General features: G+C 38.4%; 1 protein-coding gene and 1 long non-coding RNA gene across 10 annotated transcripts in view; one reads left to right on the forward strand and one right to left on the reverse strand.

The window, feature by feature from the left end:
* The window catches only part of FRMPD4 (FERM and PDZ domain containing 4), a 292,688-nt gene that overhangs the window by 40,166 nt on the left and 233,592 nt on the right, over positions 1 to 18,930 (reverse strand). The gene's annotated exons all lie outside the window — the stretch shown is intronic.
* Positions 1,281 to 17,572, forward strand: LOC135293481 (uncharacterized). 3 transcript variants are annotated; one of them, XR_010355597.1, is made up of 4 exons: positions 1,281 to 1,502; positions 9,227 to 9,345; positions 10,624 to 10,743; positions 12,695 to 17,572. It is a non-coding gene; the product is annotated as an uncharacterized LOC135293481 (long non-coding RNA). The 3 variants fall into 3 exon arrangements; XR_010355596.1 differs by lacking the exon at positions 1,281 to 1,502 and having other exon boundaries at positions 8,993 to 9,345; positions 12,499 to 17,572; XR_010355595.1 differs by lacking the exon at positions 1,281 to 1,502 and having other exon boundaries at positions 8,993 to 9,345.

The raw sequence follows: 18,930 nt of genomic DNA on the forward strand, positions 1-18,930 counted from the left end.
TTATATCTGCAAGGTTAGACAGCTGATGGATACTGAGCTGCAGAGACTAATGCAGAATGATTTTTGCTTACTGCGTCTGGAATAGAAAATTGATTGGTCAGATGCCAAAGACATATCCATGTGCCACTGGAACAGCACAAGTGATGGCAAACGTGATTTTATAATGATTTGGAGGAGCAGCCAAAGGGGCTACCTTCTCAAGCTGCCATTCACACAGCACAGTAATTCAGACAGCAGTCTCAAAGTGCAAACTCTTTGGTTATAATTATACCCTCACACATTATTTAATCTATTTAAGAAGTAGACTGAAAGGAGAAGAAATTGAGACAGAAATTCTGCCAGACAATTAACCACCTGTTCCTGTTAAATTGCATTAGTTATTAAAAAGTCCTGCCATGAATATAAACCATATATATCAAATGTTTCATATTCAAAGGTTCATCCTCTTTTTTAAAAATTTGTTTAAAGGAAAAAAATTATTTACTGTGCTAAAATCAATTAGATGTAACTTTAACAATCTATTCTCTTTAAAGCTTTGTCCAATCTTTCAAAATCATATTATTAATTGTCATTTAATAAATCTTATTATTTATGCTGGTTAACCTAAAAATGCATTTATGTTGCTATACCCTTTGGGTTTTTTACCATTTTTATGCATCACTAGAACAATATATAATTTTTTACATTTTTCTTGGGACAAAGAATCATTAGGATGAGTCCCTCTGAAAACTTTCAAAGCAAATATATGCTGCTTATAAATACAGTCCTTAAGATAAAACTTAAATTATACTTAAGCAGAAATTCTTCCCTGATAAATGCAAATATATTCTAAATTATAGAGTGAGAACGAATGTTTGAAAAGGGGAGAAGAAAATTGCCCTGCAGACTCAAACCAAGCATAAAATGCTGAATGGTAGCATTCTTCTATCCACACAGAAAATGAAGACATAATTGCAGTGCAGTCGGACGCAGAGATGTGAGCTCCAGTCTAGATGGGTAACACCAGCAGTAAAAATACGATGCCAGCCTCTTCAGCATCGGCTCTAAACCCGCCCACGCTTGCCGAGCCAAGCCGATGTTTCGGTACCCGCGCCCGCGGATTAAAGTTCGCTCGGGGACGCGATGCACACAGGGCCCGGCCCGGCCCGGCCCGGCCCGCCGCCCTCGCAGCGCCGCCACGCTCTGCGCCACAGCGACAAAATAAAGAGGAAAAAAAAAAAAAAAAAGAAAGAAAAAAAAAGTGAAAATTAACCAGTTTCTCCCTGTCCTCTCCCGCCTCTTAGGAGCTGCGGGTAACAGTCAGGGATGAAGGGAAGGACAGGAAAACAGCTCTGCTCTTCAGGAAAGCAGGGGGAGGAGGGAAGCTGTTCACGGGGGAGGCGAATCCGTAACTCACCACATAGCTGCGGCCAGAAGGTGGTAGGAGGGAAGATGCGTACTGGTGTAGGGGAAAAAGAAGAAGGGACTGACTCGATGTGACTTGCTAAATTTATTTCATTTAGGTATTTCGTACATAATTTATTTGGCACTAGTATTTGCTCAGCGTGCGGCTGACAGCGCTGCAGAGTGCCCGAGCCGCCGCCCGGCTACGGGCGCTGAGAGCGGCGGCGCTGGGACAGAGCCTGTCCCGGCACAGCCCCTGCTCCCGGCACGGCTGCTCCGCCGAGGCAAGCGACTACTCAAAACAGTGAAACGAGTCGTCTTATGCAAACCCTCTCTAAGCAGAAGCCATGGTAGCGAGGGCCCATCGCCGCTGCTGCCTCAGGCCGGCGCTGTGAAGCAGCCTGTCCACGACCACGGCCCTGGGCACAGGCCGGCACTCGCTGTGCCAGGTCTCGGGATGGAGCACGCACTCACTGGGAGCTGCAGCTGAGCCGAGGGCAGAGACGGCAACCGAAGGGCTCTGCTGGTCCAGCCAGCACCACCAGCCACCCCCCCACCCATCCAAACAGGAGAGTCACCTCCAGCTGTCTCCGGGTACCACAGCTCAAAGCACTTCTCTAGGTGTTTTCTGAAACCAGGGAAACAGCTGCAAATAGCTTCTCCGTCCTCAGCAAGGTTATCAGCAGCTAGTTTGGGCTAAAGGCCTGGTTTTAAAGAGTTGGAGCTCATAGAGATGAATTTTCAATCAGGTGTGAGAGAAGTTTTATTCAGAAATTACCCTGGCCTGTCAGACACACAAACAGTACCCAGGCTCTGTGGGCTGCACACAGGGTTTTAGGCACCTTGAGTCAGCCTTTGGATACTGGCCTTTGGATGCTGCAGGGCTTGCTCTTGTAGTCTGAGCCAGGTCATGGTACGCTGCATATAAATGTATCCTGTATCAGCCATGTAAACACCTTCACCAAGTTTGAGTTTATGAAGGTGCCCTTCCTACAGAATAACTCCTATAAAGAACAACTTTTGGGGTCTGCAGATTTCTTCTCTTGGATGAACATCCCATTTTCCTCTTGAACAGCTTGTACTTCTGTTTCATCCATAGTATGTTGAGGACTTTCATTTAAAGCTAGTTCGTGAACTTTAGGCATCACAAATACCCCTCACTTCAGCTGCAATCACGAGATAAGCACAACAAAGAAAGCGCTTCAAAAATTGCTTCACTTGTACACACTGACAACAATCTACCTGTGCAAGAATAAATTCCTTGTTCCAAGGACGTGCATTAAAATTCAGTTCTCAAAGGGGACATAGCAGTGGATTTAGCATGGAAGGATATATGTTTGTAAAGGGCTATAGGTCAAAACTCAAGATTAAAAATAGACTTGTCAAAATGGAATCTGACAGAAATCACTGTATCTCTATGTTCCAAAGGACATAATATTCTTCATTATTAGTCACAAAGTAATTTTTTGGAGTCTAATTAGACTGCAAATGTGATTTTTAAAAAGCAAATTGAATCATTATTTCAAAATTACATTTACTGCTAATGCCAGAGTGCCAAATTATGAGTGTTGGCTGGCAGATTCTTTACATCTAAAAATCAGTATTTTTTTGCATACATGTAAGTGAGGAAAACAGTTATGAGTCCATCCGCAGGCATAATTTTGGCCTTTAAGTCAGCAAAAAGAAGATGAGAGCAAGATCTAAACAGAGAGATCACAGGAAACTGATGATGCTTTTTATCACCTGCAGCCCTGACTAGATACCAAACTGCCCACATGCATGTCACTGATTCCTTATGGCACACATGGCAAGAGAAAAATAAAAATAATGAAAAATCGTTCAAATTTACTAATCTGTTATTCTACAAAAAATAATCCAAGTACTAGAAATCTTTTAAACCTTGCAAATCCTTTTTTAATTTTTTGTTTGGTTGTCTTTTTTTTTTTTTCCAATATACTTTTCATTCCATATTTCTGTCCTGTCCTAACTAAAAGATAACCTCAGAGCAAAAGCTCTTTATCTAAAGGATCAACATCCACAAAGGCATATAAGGAAAAGAGGCAGGGGAGAGAAGCATGTTTATAGAATCACACTCTCAAAGATTATCATTAAAACAAAAAGTGGAGGAGGGAGATCAGAAGGTTTGAGAGGGCTTATTTTGTTTATTTTCCTCCCTTTACCCTCTCCCAGCTGCAGCTTCCCAAGAATTGTTCAAAGGTCATACTTTCCCCATAGCTCTTCTAAAGAGCTCAACTCCAAAAGGAAAGTTTCAGGAAGGTCACCTGCAAAAGGGATCTTTGCTCTTCAAAATCTGTAAATTCACCATTTGCATGACATACTATTCACATTTTTAAAGGCAATTATAAACAATCCACAATCCACTCTCCTAGTTCTTTGACTCATCCATTCATTGAGACCAAATATTCAACTTTTGCTTTGCTGTTCTGCGTGCTGCTGTATCATTAACCTATTCAGTAAGCCTGACACACCTCAGAGTTCTGGAAAATATGGTGGTGGCTTTGTACTTCTCTCACAGTGCTGCTGCTGCCGCCTTGTACATCAGAGCAGTGCCTTCCATGAGCGGAGGCCTAAAGACCTCTTTCTGTTCTGCCCACGGGCAAAGAATTCCAGGTGTCCCAAAGGCTCTGTGTATTGCAAAAGTCTGCACAACAAATTTGTTACTCAAAGCCAGCCACTGGAGATGCTTATGGATCCCTACAGCTGTGTGACACCACCTTAGACCTGCCACTCCTTTTATCTTGCTCCTAAAGGGCTGGCTCTTGGAGAGGCAGTGAAAGCAAAGTCACCCTCCCTGAGCTGCCTCCCTGAGCTTTCTATGGGGAGCATAGGAAGAAGGAATGACTCCTCTCCAAGCTGCAGCCTTTTCTTCCTGTGTCCTAGGCTGCAAAATACTCTAGTTGCTTCCGATGCCATTTACTGCCTGTCCATCTACCCATTACTAAGAAGTAATTTGGAACATTATACTACTCTGGAAATGTAAGAGTCCTTTCCCTTTGCAGAGTAAGGGTGAGATGCACACACAGGCATTCCCGTTCCAAGGGAAATAGAAAGACAATGATCACTCTATACTTTCCACTTGAAAAATCCATATTATATATATTATATATATTCATTAAAGAGGTCTTTGATTATGTGTGCAGCTAATGATGATTGAAGGGAAGAACCTGCAGAACCTCTAGGTTCTTATTGTGCTGCTTTTTAAGGAAAATTTCAGGACTGTTGTGGAAAGTGCAGTAAAAATCAAGGGAGGAAAAAAAAGTGCTTATGCTTTTTCTAATTAAAAGGATTGTAGAAACAGATCTTCCCCAAGAAAGAATATTTCATACACAAGGCATTGTGTGGTCTCTCTGACCTTTCTCTGAAACAACTGGAGCCAAGTCTATCAAATACAACATGTAGCAATAAAAGAACTCAGATCTGTTTTGGCTTGATGATTCCTAAATGGTTGTTTTCCTCTTCCAAGTGATTAACTTTTTCATAAAGCTTGTGATAATGCTCACATTCAGAGGTTACCCAGTACAGACAGTATTGACATTTTTTGTTGACATTTGCTACTCATCAAAGTTCTCCTGATCTTCAGCAATCATCACCAATGTATTTGTTATATGGAATTATATAACTAAGTTCTGAATAGAATTAACTTTCTCTGCACAAAATGCTTAGCTCAGGAAAGAAAATTAGTTCACTGCAAACCACATGACAATATGTGCTGTAAAGAAGGGTGTTATCAATTAACAACATATTTTGTTTTACTTATTGAAGTTTTAATTTAATAGGTCAGAATTTGAAACGGAGGCATTTCTGATGCAGCCTGCTTTGTATTTTCATCTCTAGCACTGTACTGATACCTGGAAAATTAAACCAACTAACTTAAGGAAAGTAAAAGCAGAAACATGAAAAGCAATGAAATTTGATTGCAAAAACTTTCCCATTATTACACAGAAGATGGTAGTGATAACGCAGATAAAGGTAGTTATTACAATCCATCAGATAAATGGTCAAACTGCACATAACATTTGTGAGGAAGAGGATCAAGACAAAATTAGGAGGGATGTGGCAAAAGCACAATCACCCTTTTCTCCCCCTCTTACCTCTTTTCATAGCAAAACAGCCTCAGGGAAAAGAAGATGCACTGATTTGTATCAGAAACTTTATCTCAGTGCTGTCAAACTCATGCATTGAATAATGGTGTATCAAAGCATGCTGTGACTTCAAAGCCATGATGCAAACTATGATAAACTTCTATCTTCTGTTTTTGCATTCTTGGTCTTTCTGAGCTCATGATTTTATGCTTTCTGCAGTCAAGAGGACCATGGTCTTCCACTGAAACAACACTCGCAATTTTGTCCATTCATCTGAATACCATAACTCATAACAAAGTACTTAACAGTTTAATTTAGGCATATCCCTTGAATTATCCTAGATCAAATAGGGAAATATTTTATTAAAGCCTGCTATTCCACCAGTTTTCAGCTGTATCTTAAAATTAGATACAAGTAGAACCAGTACAAGCAATCCATGGGATAATCATCAAAAAGTCTGATTGAAACACCACTGAAATCCACCAAAAGACTACCATCATCTTCAGCAGGCTTTGGATCAGTCATGTTGCTGGGGGATGAACATTGTTCCATCCCAGGAAAATTAATACACAAAAGCACAACAGGCAGCAAAGCAACACCTTTTTTGCCATTTTTAAAACACCTTTGTCAATTTTTCCCTTAACAAAGCCTTAAGCAAGTAGGGCCTTCTTGTCAGAAAGCAAAACATAAGCATTTCTAGAAGCTTGTAGAATGTATTTTAGCATGTATATTTAAGGACACATCATTTATTGGTTCAACATATGAAATATTCATCATGTTTAGAGCTGTCCTTAAATAAAAAGCCCAGGCATTATTCTCCATGCCTGCAAAAGCAAATCCACCATGTATCTTCGGTAAACAAATAATAGTTAATTAAAAAAGCTTAGAATTGCTTTATTTGCTCTTGACTGTTTAACAGTCAGGAGTTTTAATAGATCTGGCACTGGTAGGATAGGGTGAAACAACACTATTACTTTCTCTATATTATGCTTAATAATTATAAATTGCTGTGTTTTATCGCTCCATTTACAATTATAAGAGTATTGCTAAACAATTATCTTAACAAATGTATTTTTGATGGAAGAGCCACTGATGTTTGTCTTTATAAATTAAGCTAGTCATAAAAGTTCATGCTTAGAATAGTATTACCTTCTTTGAAATAACAAAATAGTCCACTGGTGGTGCACTATGAGCACCTACTGGGAATTCCATGGTATCCTCCCTCATATATTAGATATCTAAATGAACAGCGCTGATAAGAGCATTTTTTGTCTCCTCATTGTTAATGACATACATACAAAACTACTATAATTATTCTAAAGCAGCAGCTGAAAGAAAAGATCTCATGGAGATATTGGTAATCTGTCATGAGGAGAGTACTGTGAAGACAGCAGACAATTAAAAATCCAAATATTATTTTCTTGAAATAATTTAACTGTTCAAAAGCATCTTTCAAATACTTACACAAGGAAATATTAGAATATTTTCCTCAAGTTTAGTATTTAGTCAATAGACTATAATTTCTGTGGAATATATTGAAGAGTAAGATAGGAAAATATTTTTAAAATGTACAGTACAGTGCAGTACTATTCAAAGAAGTTATTGCACACTGCCCTTTGATAAAACATCATCTTTCTAATCAGGGGATTAGTAAATAAACTGTTGTATAAATAAAAAAGAAGTTTTAGATCAGTAAATTTATCAGATTTAGGCAGTCGTGCCATATTCTTGACCACAATACAACCAAATCAAATTATCACTTTTTCCTACTGTTTCTGACGTTCAGAGGTATAATTGCCAAAACAGAATTTCAGTGCAGAAAAAAAGAAATAATACTGAAATACACTATAAACTGTGTATGTTCAGTATTGTGTACCAGAAAAGTAACTCTGTATCATTCCGTATTTGACTTCCACTGAAAAACCAGGTCATGAGCCCCAGTGAAATAACACACACCTCAAAAAACCAAAAACCAAGCAAAACACCAATCAAATAAAAGAAAGTGAAAAATAATTAAAAAAAAAAAAAGTCATGGCCTGCGTAGCATCAGTATCTGGTGAGGCTGCAAGTCAGAAAACATCCAGCTGTGGACAAGCTTTTGAAAGGCTCTGTGCAGCACTAAGTGCAGGTAGACAGAACACAGGCATGGGTGACAGTGGACAAGAGCTCAAGAACAAAAATTCACTGCTGTAAGAGAGAGCTACTCATTTTTCCTCCTTCCTGGAAAATTTACATCTTTCCAGAAAGGGCTGGTAGTCCCAAAGGAGTAAGTACAGCTTATTCAACCCCTCAAAGTCCAGATTTAGGTATGAGATAGAGCAGTTTTGCTACTCTCATGCACTCACAGATCGAAGACCAACACACAACTTACATCTGACTTCATCCAAACTTTCTGGCTAAGTATTGTTGGTAGATGTTTTGTAAAGGCCTTATGTTGTGCTTGAGCTATAGCACATCTTTCCAAACAGATACTAGTTTATGATTTAAAGACTTGAAATGATGAGGAACTATGAGAAAATACCACAGCTTTCTCTGTCTCTTATCTCTCACAGTGTTATTAGCTGTGGTTTCTTAGGAGTAGACTGGACTTTTTATCAAGCTGAAAAATACCTGCTATCCCAGTTTGTCCTTGTTCAGGTAAACCTGTCTTGATCTGCCCTGCAGCAACCTAACTAGGCTGAATTTCTTATGAATCTCATAAAAGGGGAAACTTGTGGTTAATTTTTGCTGCTCTTCCCAAACTACATCCAATTACCAGCACACTTTCAGGAATGGACAGCGCTGCAGACCTTCTAGGGTTATATATAAAATTTACATTGCCTCCCTACTCCCACTTGATATTCTTATTCTTTTTATATCCATTTTATATTCATTCTATTAGCTACAATGTACTGCTCTTAAAGGTCAGATTCAATGAATTATTTAATGCCATGGCAAGCTGAGGCACAAACTGCTGTATCTTAACAGTCTCTGGTAGTTTCACCCTAGGCTGAGCTTCGTTATGTGAGCCAAGGGGATCTAGAGAGGAATGGTCTTGACACCAGCTTTAATCCACTTTCTCTGAGCAACAGGCACAGTCATCATGCACTTCACCTTGGCCAGCCTTCTTTTGAAACAAAGTTTTTACCACCAGAGGCCATATTCAACACACTACGCTGGGAAACAGCACCTCCCTTGTAATGCCGGCACACAACTTTCAAAGCTCCTTCCCTAAATTTCTGAACTTCTGGAATTTCACCAGCTATTGCCACTTGACAGTGGTTCCATCAGATAGAGGCGCAAAGGCCTAGGTCCAGAGAGAGTCGCAAAAATGATCAGAGTGCTGGAGCATCTCTTCTATTAAGACAGAATGAGAGAATTGGGATTCTTCAGCCTGGAAAAGAGAAGGGTCTGGGAAGACCCTATATCACCTTCCAGTAAATTAAATAAGGCCTCTGAGAAAGATGGGGACAAACTATTTAGCTGGGCCTTTAAACAGATTTTAAACTAAGACAACTATGTTTAGAATATAAGGAAGAAATCATTTACTTCAGGGTGGTAAGGCACTAGAACAAGTTGCCCAGAGAAGCTATGGATGCCCCATCCCTGTCAGTGTTCAAGTTTAGATTGGAAGGGGCTCTGAGCAACCTGATCTAGTGAAAGATGTCCCTGGCCATTGCAAGGAGTTTGGAACTAGATGATCTTTAAGGTCCCTTCCAATACAAACTGCTCTATGACGTGCTTATTTTGTCATCCTTAAGCACCAGCTTTGCCATGACCTCCAGCTCTGCCCTCCTGAACTCCTCAGCATCTCACAGGAAATGGAGTTCCAGTTGCTGCCTTACTTACAAAAGCCTCATGATAAGAGCCTCTTCTGTAGGTGAGACAATCTCCAAAGGAATCAAATTAAGTGTATTGTGTATCTTTGGCAAAATGTACTCTCTCTCTCTCCCCCCCCCCACAGGTAACCTGTATATCCTATGAACCCCACAAAACTAGTAATACTCATAAAATTATAGGTGTTATAAAAATTCTCTCTGTTCACATCTTTCCCCATTTCAACGTGTATTTTTCTTGTAAAAAAGAAATGAAACATGATTTTATTTCTACTGGAGAGAATCACAATGACATGGTAGAATTTGCACCTTTTATTTATCACTTTTAGGTTGAGATAAAGGAAATGTTTTAAAGAAATATTTTAAAACTGTTTAAGCAACACTCCTTATAACAGCTTGGCTGTACAAACCATGTAAAATGGTCATGACAAACCATGTAAAATGTCAAGACAAGATTTTGGGTAAATGAGCTGCAGAACCTCATGATCTTGTTTCTAAGTAACTCATAAATCCCAAATCCATTATAATAGAGCTTTATGAACCATATTCCTCTCTCTCCACACATACATACAAACATGTGCAAATGCCTGCATACAAATGTAGATTATATACTGCATGCTTATGGCATGTTATTTGTCCAATAAACAGTGCTAAGTCTTACATTACCAAACTGTATCCTAAGTCTATATATCTGGGAGCATAAATTATGCAATTTCCTCTTTGTCCAAAAAACCATGGTTGCTAAAGTATGTGCTGAATTTTCTTCCTGTCTCATATGTCAGTGTGGTACAGTTCCTTCCTTAAACCCATGGCAGTTTGAATGAATTATTGATGAACTCAAGCCATCTGCTGGACACTGCAACATGACTGTAATTGGTGTAGAACACTAAGAAATTGATTCAATACTTTTTAAGGGGAAAAGGAAGCAGTATCTTTGCTAATGCAGTTGTCCTAATATTTAATTAAAGACTTTGAACACAAATAGAATGTCAGATGAAATGCAGAACAAAAGGGTATTTCTGGTCACAAAAGTATAATTTCCATGTAAAATTGAGCAGTAAGGAGAATGACACAAGATAAAAAATTAAAAAGAATATGGATTACAAATTCAATTAATTGTTTTAAAATTTTGCTCTCTTCCATCATGGATTTTTTTTGCTATTTCTCTTGATAAACTCAGGCAGATGATATTTTCCTTTTAAGTCTCTGGCACATTTAATGACACAGAGAAAATAACACTGAGCAGAAAAGATGAAGTACGGAATGAAGATTTCAGTGTAATGACTAAACCTCATGTTTCCTATGTTTTTTATGTAATACAGATGACCTAAAGGATTTTCGACTGCTGTAGCAACCAATTTCTTCTACAAAAGAACTGCCTTTTTCACACAGTGCTTTCTGAGTAACAATCCTGCTGAAAAGCTGAAGTGATCATAAAATGGGTAAGTTTGATGATACAAGATGACAAGACCTTTGCCTCTCCTCGAGTCTTGTTTGATTCATAAGCTGAACAAATGTGGTTTTAACTAAATCTCCAATCAAACTGAATCACTTTATTTAACAATATAGACAGTGGACTTCAGGGATTTTCCCTTGTGCAGTAAGTAAAATATATGAAGCTTTAGTCTGCATGAGAAGGAATAGGAGCTAAAAGAACAATTAACATTTCAGCACATAATATGTAAGAAATATGCCTTTGGGGAAACGCAGGCTGATGGCAATCTGGTTTTATCTCTGCAGTGTCTCCTTTGGTATTTGCAGTCTCTAGTTCAATATTCTGTTTTGGTTTCTCAGAACCAGCTTCTTTGTTTCTCAAACAAAGCCAAAGCAAGACTAATACCAACATAATTTGGAAGTCACCTGCTTTGAAATACACCATTTGTCTTTCCTCTCTTTCCTTTGCTGCTTTCGGGAGGTTCATGAAGATTTAGTTGTGAAAAGTCAAGCAAAAAGTCAAACAGAAAATTATGTCTATGGGGGAAAAAAGCCAAAAAAAGCTAAAGTAGTAGCTAAAATATTTTTCTTAGACTGCTTGTCATGTGTTGCCTGTAATAAATTACAGATGATCAACTGTCACACCAGAAATCAAGGAAAAGCTGACTAATAAATCCCAGAGAAATCTATCACATTAAGCTGCCTTTTGAAGCATTCAGTGTTTTTAAAATTAATTTATTTTTAGCTATATTTATTTTCTACTAGCTTCTATTAGTTTTTGTCTCAGATTATAGAGAAACTTTTTCTCCTTTGACGTCCCACTGTGACCCAGTCATCCCAATCAGTGGTAATATTTAACTGAAGAATCTCACTTTGGGGACTAATGAGTCAGAATATGTAAAACTGTTCTCTTCCCCTTTTAACTAACCTCCTGATTGGGCATATCAGGTAGAGTTAGAAGTAGATACTCAATCTCTTGGCAATTTTGGCAGTCCTTGTTGGCTGCATTACTGTTAAAATAAAAATGTGATCTAATTCTGTGTTCAAACTTTTCTAGTCCATCAACCAACACAGAAGTCCCCACATTTCTATTCCAACTACATTAATCCATCAACAACTAAGAGAGACTGTGAATCATAAAATTATTCTTATTGGAGGGAAATGGGAAAAAGAAAGGACTTGCCAGTGACAGTCTTAAATCTTTTGATCAGATTTTTTAAAAAGTTTCAAAGAATCCCAAAAGTCAGGCCTTGCAAACACACAAAAAAAAGAGAAGTCAGAAAAAAAAAATCAAAGTCAATTACACTGAGAGCCAGATCCAATTATTTTACAAAACAATTAAATCTAGCCATCTCTCAATCAAAATGAAGTCACAGAGAGTTTTACCAGACTAGGATTTAGGGAATCATATAAACAGAGAATTGCCTGAGTTGGAAGTGATCCACAAGGACCACTGAAGTCCCTGCACAAGACCACCCCTAGAATCACATCATTTGTGATTGAAAGTGTTGTCCAAACACTTCTTGAACTCTGTCAGGGTCAGTGCTGTGGCCCTTTCCCTGGGGAGCCTGTTCCAGTGCCCAGCCACTCTTTGGTTGAGGAACTTTATTCTTATATTGAATCTCAACCTCCCCTAGCACAATGTCAAACCTATTTTTGTCTCTTTGCCCCTTCCAATCCAGTTTAACTACTAAGTATTCACTTAGGGACTTTCTATTTTCTACTATTTTTTGTGCTTTTTCAACTCCTTACACAAACTACAGGTTATAAGTTTCAAGCACTGGAATGCCTAAAATGTTTTTGGCAGATTGAAAGGTAACATTGCCATGAGAGAAAGAATATGAAATGGAAGTGTAGAGGTAGCCACTGGAAGTGGACCCTGATGTTCTGAGGGACAGCCACCTTGCAGACACACACAGCTTCAGGAAGCACCATTGTTCATTTTATTTTTCTTTACAGACTAAATGCCATCTGGAAAAAAGTAAAAACTAACTCTGAGAATCAGGAAGACACAGCATCAGCTGAGCCACAGAGCTAGAGAAAGAAGATCTTGTCATCTTCAGAGACTCCTGAGTCAGCTTCCATTACACAATTCATTAAAATTACACTGTTATAGCAGTGGATCATGGAGTACCAACACATCTCCATGACATTTTTCTCCGAGTAGGGTTTTACTCATTTACACTCACTCTCCTTATGTCCTTCCCACCCCAGGGAGTGCTGCTTCCACCTTGACAGGGGAAAAAGCCTGAAAACTAAAGACACTTCAAATTAGTGGAAATGTATAAGACATTACAAATTGGTTACAGTCCTTTCACCCTTCTCTCTCAGCAGTTTAAATTGCCTTTTACCTCCTATGAACACTGGTGCATGTAAAACTGCCACCTTCAAAACAGCATTCCTTTTAAGGAGGCGATGCAAATGCCTTTCCCTCATACTATGTACCTGTAGCTGACAGAAGCCTCCAAGGGTCAACTTACAAAACCATAAAAATATCATGTTTGCCTCTCAGCTCTTGACATCACTTTTGCCATTTTTCTATCAAAATACAGCATTTTGGTATAATTCAGAGAAACTACAAGCCACTCTATTGACAATGCAACCTACATTTTAGTGTTTTAAAGAACTACTTCTCTGCCATCCTGAAGTTATTTAGGGAGCAGATAAAAGCCAGTTAATTCCTGTGATTCGTACAGCCAGCACTGGCTCAGGATAAAAGGGAATGCTGATGCCACCACTGGGAAAAGCCACATTGTGAAAGCCTTCCCAAAGCATCACAGGCCCACAACCATCATGTCTTCTCAGAAATGGCTATGTTTTGCCCTTACAATAGCTCCATTACAATACATTAGCTGATGTGTATATGCTGAATTAGTCAGCAACTGACTGGCAGGATAAAGGAGTTGTAAATTTCCCAGTGAGGGCAGACAGACACTTCTGGAAGGACAGAGTTTGTGAGTTCTGTGCATGCAGTGGTGAAGGCATCTCTGTCATCTTCCTACTTCACAGCCACTCCATGCTGGCAGCCCTAGGTGCATGGCACAATCCTCTCCTGTCAGCCTATACTGTTCTGCAGAGTCTGGCATTTCCCAAACTGCTCCTGAAACTGTCTCTGGCTTGTGTTTCTCCCCGACTTCTACTTTCTGCAGATTAAATTTCATAGTGAATACACCTGTGTAAGTATAGCTGTCCTGTTGTAATGTCTTCAAGGCATCCACAGAACATTCAAATACAAACAGCAAAATGTAAAGGGCTGGCTTGCCCAACATTGTCTTGGAGGATTTGGAAATGTCACTTCAAAAGAGACATAGAGTGCAGCTGGGAAGGAGAAACCTTACAATTGCAGTAGTTTGACACCTACTCTCAAACCCTCCCTACCACAAACACAGGACAGGAGAGTTTTAGCTACCTCCTGCTACATATTCCAACCAGATGTAATCCTTTTATGCATGAGGCTTGAATAAACAGTACAAAGAAGGATAAACATCTATTGCAGAGCATGCAATATAAAGGTAATTCATCACATGGAAGCATTAATTCATAATAAACTCAAATCTGGGTGTTCGTTTGAATGGCTTTACATGGAAACAACTACTCTGAAACATTCACATCAGTGCATCTGGCTTTAGAGCAAATCTTCCCTTTGGACAAGCCAACGCTTTTGTTTAGTTGGATGAGAAGCAATAAGCTTGTCAGAACAAGCTAATGAGAGTAACATTTGCTGGTTCACATCTGAAGAACCAATCAGTACAGTTACTTGTGTTTTGGGCACAGCTGTTCCACATCTCCATTCATACCCTCGCATTCCATAAAGCAACTTGTTAAGGAACAGCTGACCTGAAATTCATCACGGCTGACTTCTTTTTCTAGAGAACAGAGTGAGATGATGACACAACATTTCAAACAGATGACACATCAAGCCTTGAAATTTCAAAAAAGGGCCTACACTTGCTGACTCTGAGAGCTATTCAGCATGGTTAACACAAAAAGAAAATTAAGTTTATACAACAAATAAGGATCTCAGCACTCAGAACATCTGAACTGTCAAGGCCAAACCTTTCTAAACCATATCAGTCAACTTTCTGCTAAGAATAAGCAAGGATATGACACTGCATGCTTTGAGAGATATGATGGATTTAAAAGAGAACAATGTCCATAATTGTTATTGATTTTAACAATAACAAGTAATATCTCTGTACAGCTTTCAGCTCTTACAGGCCTTTGGAAAGGTGGGCGGGCATTTCTGAAATGTTACTGAAGATTGGTAATTAAAATCTGGAGAAATTGGAATTAGCCTTCAATATATTAGCTCAAGAACAAGCAGCACCACAACAGCCCAGAAAAGAAGATAAATGAGTTAATATTAAACGTGTGCTCTCACAGATTCAGAGCTAATTTGAAGTATGATCCAGTTATCTCTGTACTACATGGCAGAAACACCTCAAAAGATAGAAGATACATATCTAACAACACCCCTCAAGACAGAGAGGAACTGTCTTCTAATATCCTTACTCTGAGCTCCCAGAATGGGCTAGCTGATCAGATGTAACTAATTAAATGCCCTGACAGAAAGCTTATCTCCAGTGATGGCACTTGTAAAACTCTTACAGATCACTTGGTCCAACATTTTGTCCCTTTGTTCACCATTATGTGTTTAAAACCTAAAACACTAGCAGTTCATCAATCAGGGCCTGACACAAAGTGGGTACAGCCTCCAGATTCATATACTGAACTGGGAGTGTAATGGAGTACCTTCAAATTAAAATGTGTGCATGACTGTTTTTTTTAGAAAAAGCAGTTTTCAAGGTTCACAGTTGCTAAGCAGTATCATAGTTAATCGCTTAATATGCTTGGTTTTTTCTCTGTGATGTTGATGAAGAAAGAATAACTTTAATAGTAAGTCCACCAAAATTAATTTATCCAGTATAAGAAACTGTATAAACTACATCCAGAAACATTTGAAAAGTGGCATTTTCAGCTGCTGTGAGATGATGATGATGACAGGCACTGTCACTGAGCTCCCTTTTACACTTGCATTTAGCTCTGAGGATGCAGAGTAGGAATAGTGGTTCCCTGACATACACAGAGTCAAATGGGAGTGACAGAATCCTCATTCATTTCACAATGATGGTGAGGAGGGTCAATATTGATTAAATTCATGTTAGCACTTAAAATGCAACATGCTGCCTAAAATCCTGGAGGGTTCCTTCTCTCCAGTCTTATGGTAATACACAATTAAACCATAAATTCTACTGCAGAATTGAAAGAATCCTCTAGATCCTCTTGATGAAAACTTGCTGTGACATTAACTTACCAGAGTTATTTCAGAGATGTTTTTGAGTCATTTCTCTTAAACAGAAAATAGAGCCAACAAAAAATAAAAGCCCTTAATGAATGTCACCTTTTTTCATTTCTCGCTTTGCAATTTAAGTATTTTAGTGAATTCCAGAGGATATAAAATACTGATTTACTGCTGTTACAGTTGCAAGGAATGGACTAATTTAGCAACATAGAAGTCAGGTTTCTACTTAAAAATACTTTTCTGCTCTTCTTCTTTAGTCAATAAAGCTTTCTGCAACAGGCTAGTTTTTCCAAAACAAGTGTTTCAGATGGATTACCCTCTTCAGATGCCAAATTCTCCTGGATGGCTGCCTGGATAACTATTTTAATTAAAGTGTGAACAAAGTACCACTACCATGCCACTACTCACTTTTTGATTTATGGAGTAAGCAGTACACTTGTGTGTCACTTAAAATTTCAGTAAAATACCTTGCTAAATAAAAACACAGCTTATGCAAGTTGGGATCCTTGTAGACTAATGACTACTCGGTGCAATCTAAGAAAAGCAAGTCATCCATATTATAGGAGTTGCCTATGAACAGCCAATAAGGTAAATTACTTGTTAGATGTTTTTCTTTGTTTCAAAAAAAGGGTTGGTTAAGCTGATTCTTAAACAGATAAAAATGTAACATCAACCAATGATAATAAAATACATGAACTTCTGAGCAACCAATTATCTATACTGTACATTAATATACTTTCTAATACGTCAGTGTTGAATTGTTGCTCACCTTCATATAAGGAAAAAATTGCTCCATTGTGCCATGACTTTAATGTTATCTCAAAATACTTATTGTTAAGTATGTGTGAAAAGCTATAACTCACAGAATCTGTATCAGCAGCAAAATAAACCCAACATAAATAGCTCCTGATAAATTTTGAACTTACTGCACTTCAAATACATCCTTTGTATTCTGTTTGCTTGCTACTTGCCTTGACTTGAAGCCTACATTTATAAAAGTGATCTTGTTTCTTCCTCTTTTTTGAAGTTCTGTAACTGTCTGTCTTGAATGGAATTCATCTTGACCACAGCCTCAAGTGACTTTCATAAAACTGACCATTCTTTGCAAGGGAAACCATAAATATAACTTCTGAGTTTGTGCTGGAAATAGCTCAGGAGAACAAAATATGGTGCAAAAGCCATTGAACAGCACCCAGAAATAATGAGTCCAAATGGATTTTGTCTTCAAACCATACTTGATTCATATTTCTGCAACCCTGGCTTTCAAAGGACAGCCTGAACACTAATTAAGTGTTGCTGGTAAAGCAGAGCTGAAATAATTCAATGGATCAGACCGACCTACCGGGGATATTTATAATGAATATCGCTGATAATCTCCAGACCTAAGACTTCCTGGGATACAAGAGTGTCCCTCATTCTTAAAAAACAAACCAAAATCTCTCACCAGGTTCCTGCTCAGTACGCCCTGGAGTCAGCAGAAGTGGCTGTAAGAGTTTTCTACTTAAGGAAGATTATTTTCAGTAATGAATGTTTAAAAAGCCCACACATAATTAAAATATTACAATGTAATAAAAGCCAATAGGAAAACTTCTGTATTATGCATTTAACTTACTGAATTTTCCTGTAGTAAAACCATTATAAAAAAGGGACTTTCTTGAAAAAGCAGTCTATCTATTTCTTATCCTGTAGGAGTAACAGTTAGATAATAAATTTGAAGCTCTTAGGAATAGGGCTGAATAAAAAAAAATATTTAAAAGAAATTACTCTGATTTATTTTGTGGGAAATTTAGAAATAAAGCTAATTTATTGGTTAGGGATATGCTTTTTCCTAACAAAAAAAAATTTAATTGACATTTTTTCAATTACCCTGTTTGGTGGATGTTTGATTGTTTTTTTTAAGATAGACTTTTTTAAAGAAAGCAGAAATTGCCTCATCTATTTTCTTTTCCTTCAAGCTCTTAACTCTTTTCATAAGTTAATTTTCCGACAATGTTTTATTGGAAAACAATTAAATATTGTGTTTAATTAAAAACTCTGTTTAACATTCAAGGTTGACTTAACATTTATGTGTATTTTGCTAGGAAGTTTTGGGCTTTCCTATTCCTGGTGAAGTTTGAGGCTCATCTGGTTGTGAAATCTGCCTTTTTCTTTTCTTACGCAATTTGGTTTTTTTCTATTTGACATGCTATGATCTTTATATCAGTATTTTAAAAGTAGATTGATTTTTTTCTACACTCTCTACAATTATTATGACAAATTGTTGACTTTACAAAAAGCTTTGAGGAAAAGCTGCATAAAAATAGCCACTGAATTTCACATTAATATAAAATATACCTTGTTATACCAAATCAGCAAGAGACCATAGGAAGAAAAATAGTGTTGGAATATCAATTTCTCATTAATGTGCTGCAGTGACCACAAGATAGTGCAGTTTAACATCCTGAAGAAAAAGAGGAAGAGGATTCCAGTCTAAAATCAGAGTGCAGCTTGTTCGGGGCACTGGCAAGCAGGGCCTTTTGGGATGCAGCTCTGAGAGGCCAGAGCCCAGCAGAGCTGGGTGATCTTCACAGAGAGCCTCCTCCAGGTGCCAGAATGGTCTATTCCAACCTGCAAGGAAGCAGGCAGGCAAAGCAGGACCCCAGGGTGGCTCCACAGCCTGGACAAGACCCAGTGCAAAATGGAAAGAGACCAGAGATGGAAATGGAGGCAGGTTACCCAGGAGAAACAGAGAAGCTGTTCCTGGCCAGGCAGGGATGGGGTTTGCAAAGCTCAGTTGGCACTGAAACTTATCCAGGATGGATGAAGGATAACAATAAGGGTCTCTACAACCACAATAGCAGTGAAAGCCAAGGGAAATACAAACTTACAACTAAATTGAGTGGGTAACCTGATA

The sequence above is a fragment of the Passer domesticus genome, chromosome 2 (genome assembly GCF_036417665.1).
Source record: "Passer domesticus isolate bPasDom1 chromosome 2, bPasDom1.hap1, whole genome shotgun sequence".
In the NCBI taxonomy this organism is placed as follows: domain Eukaryota; kingdom Metazoa; phylum Chordata; class Aves; order Passeriformes; family Passeridae; genus Passer; species Passer domesticus.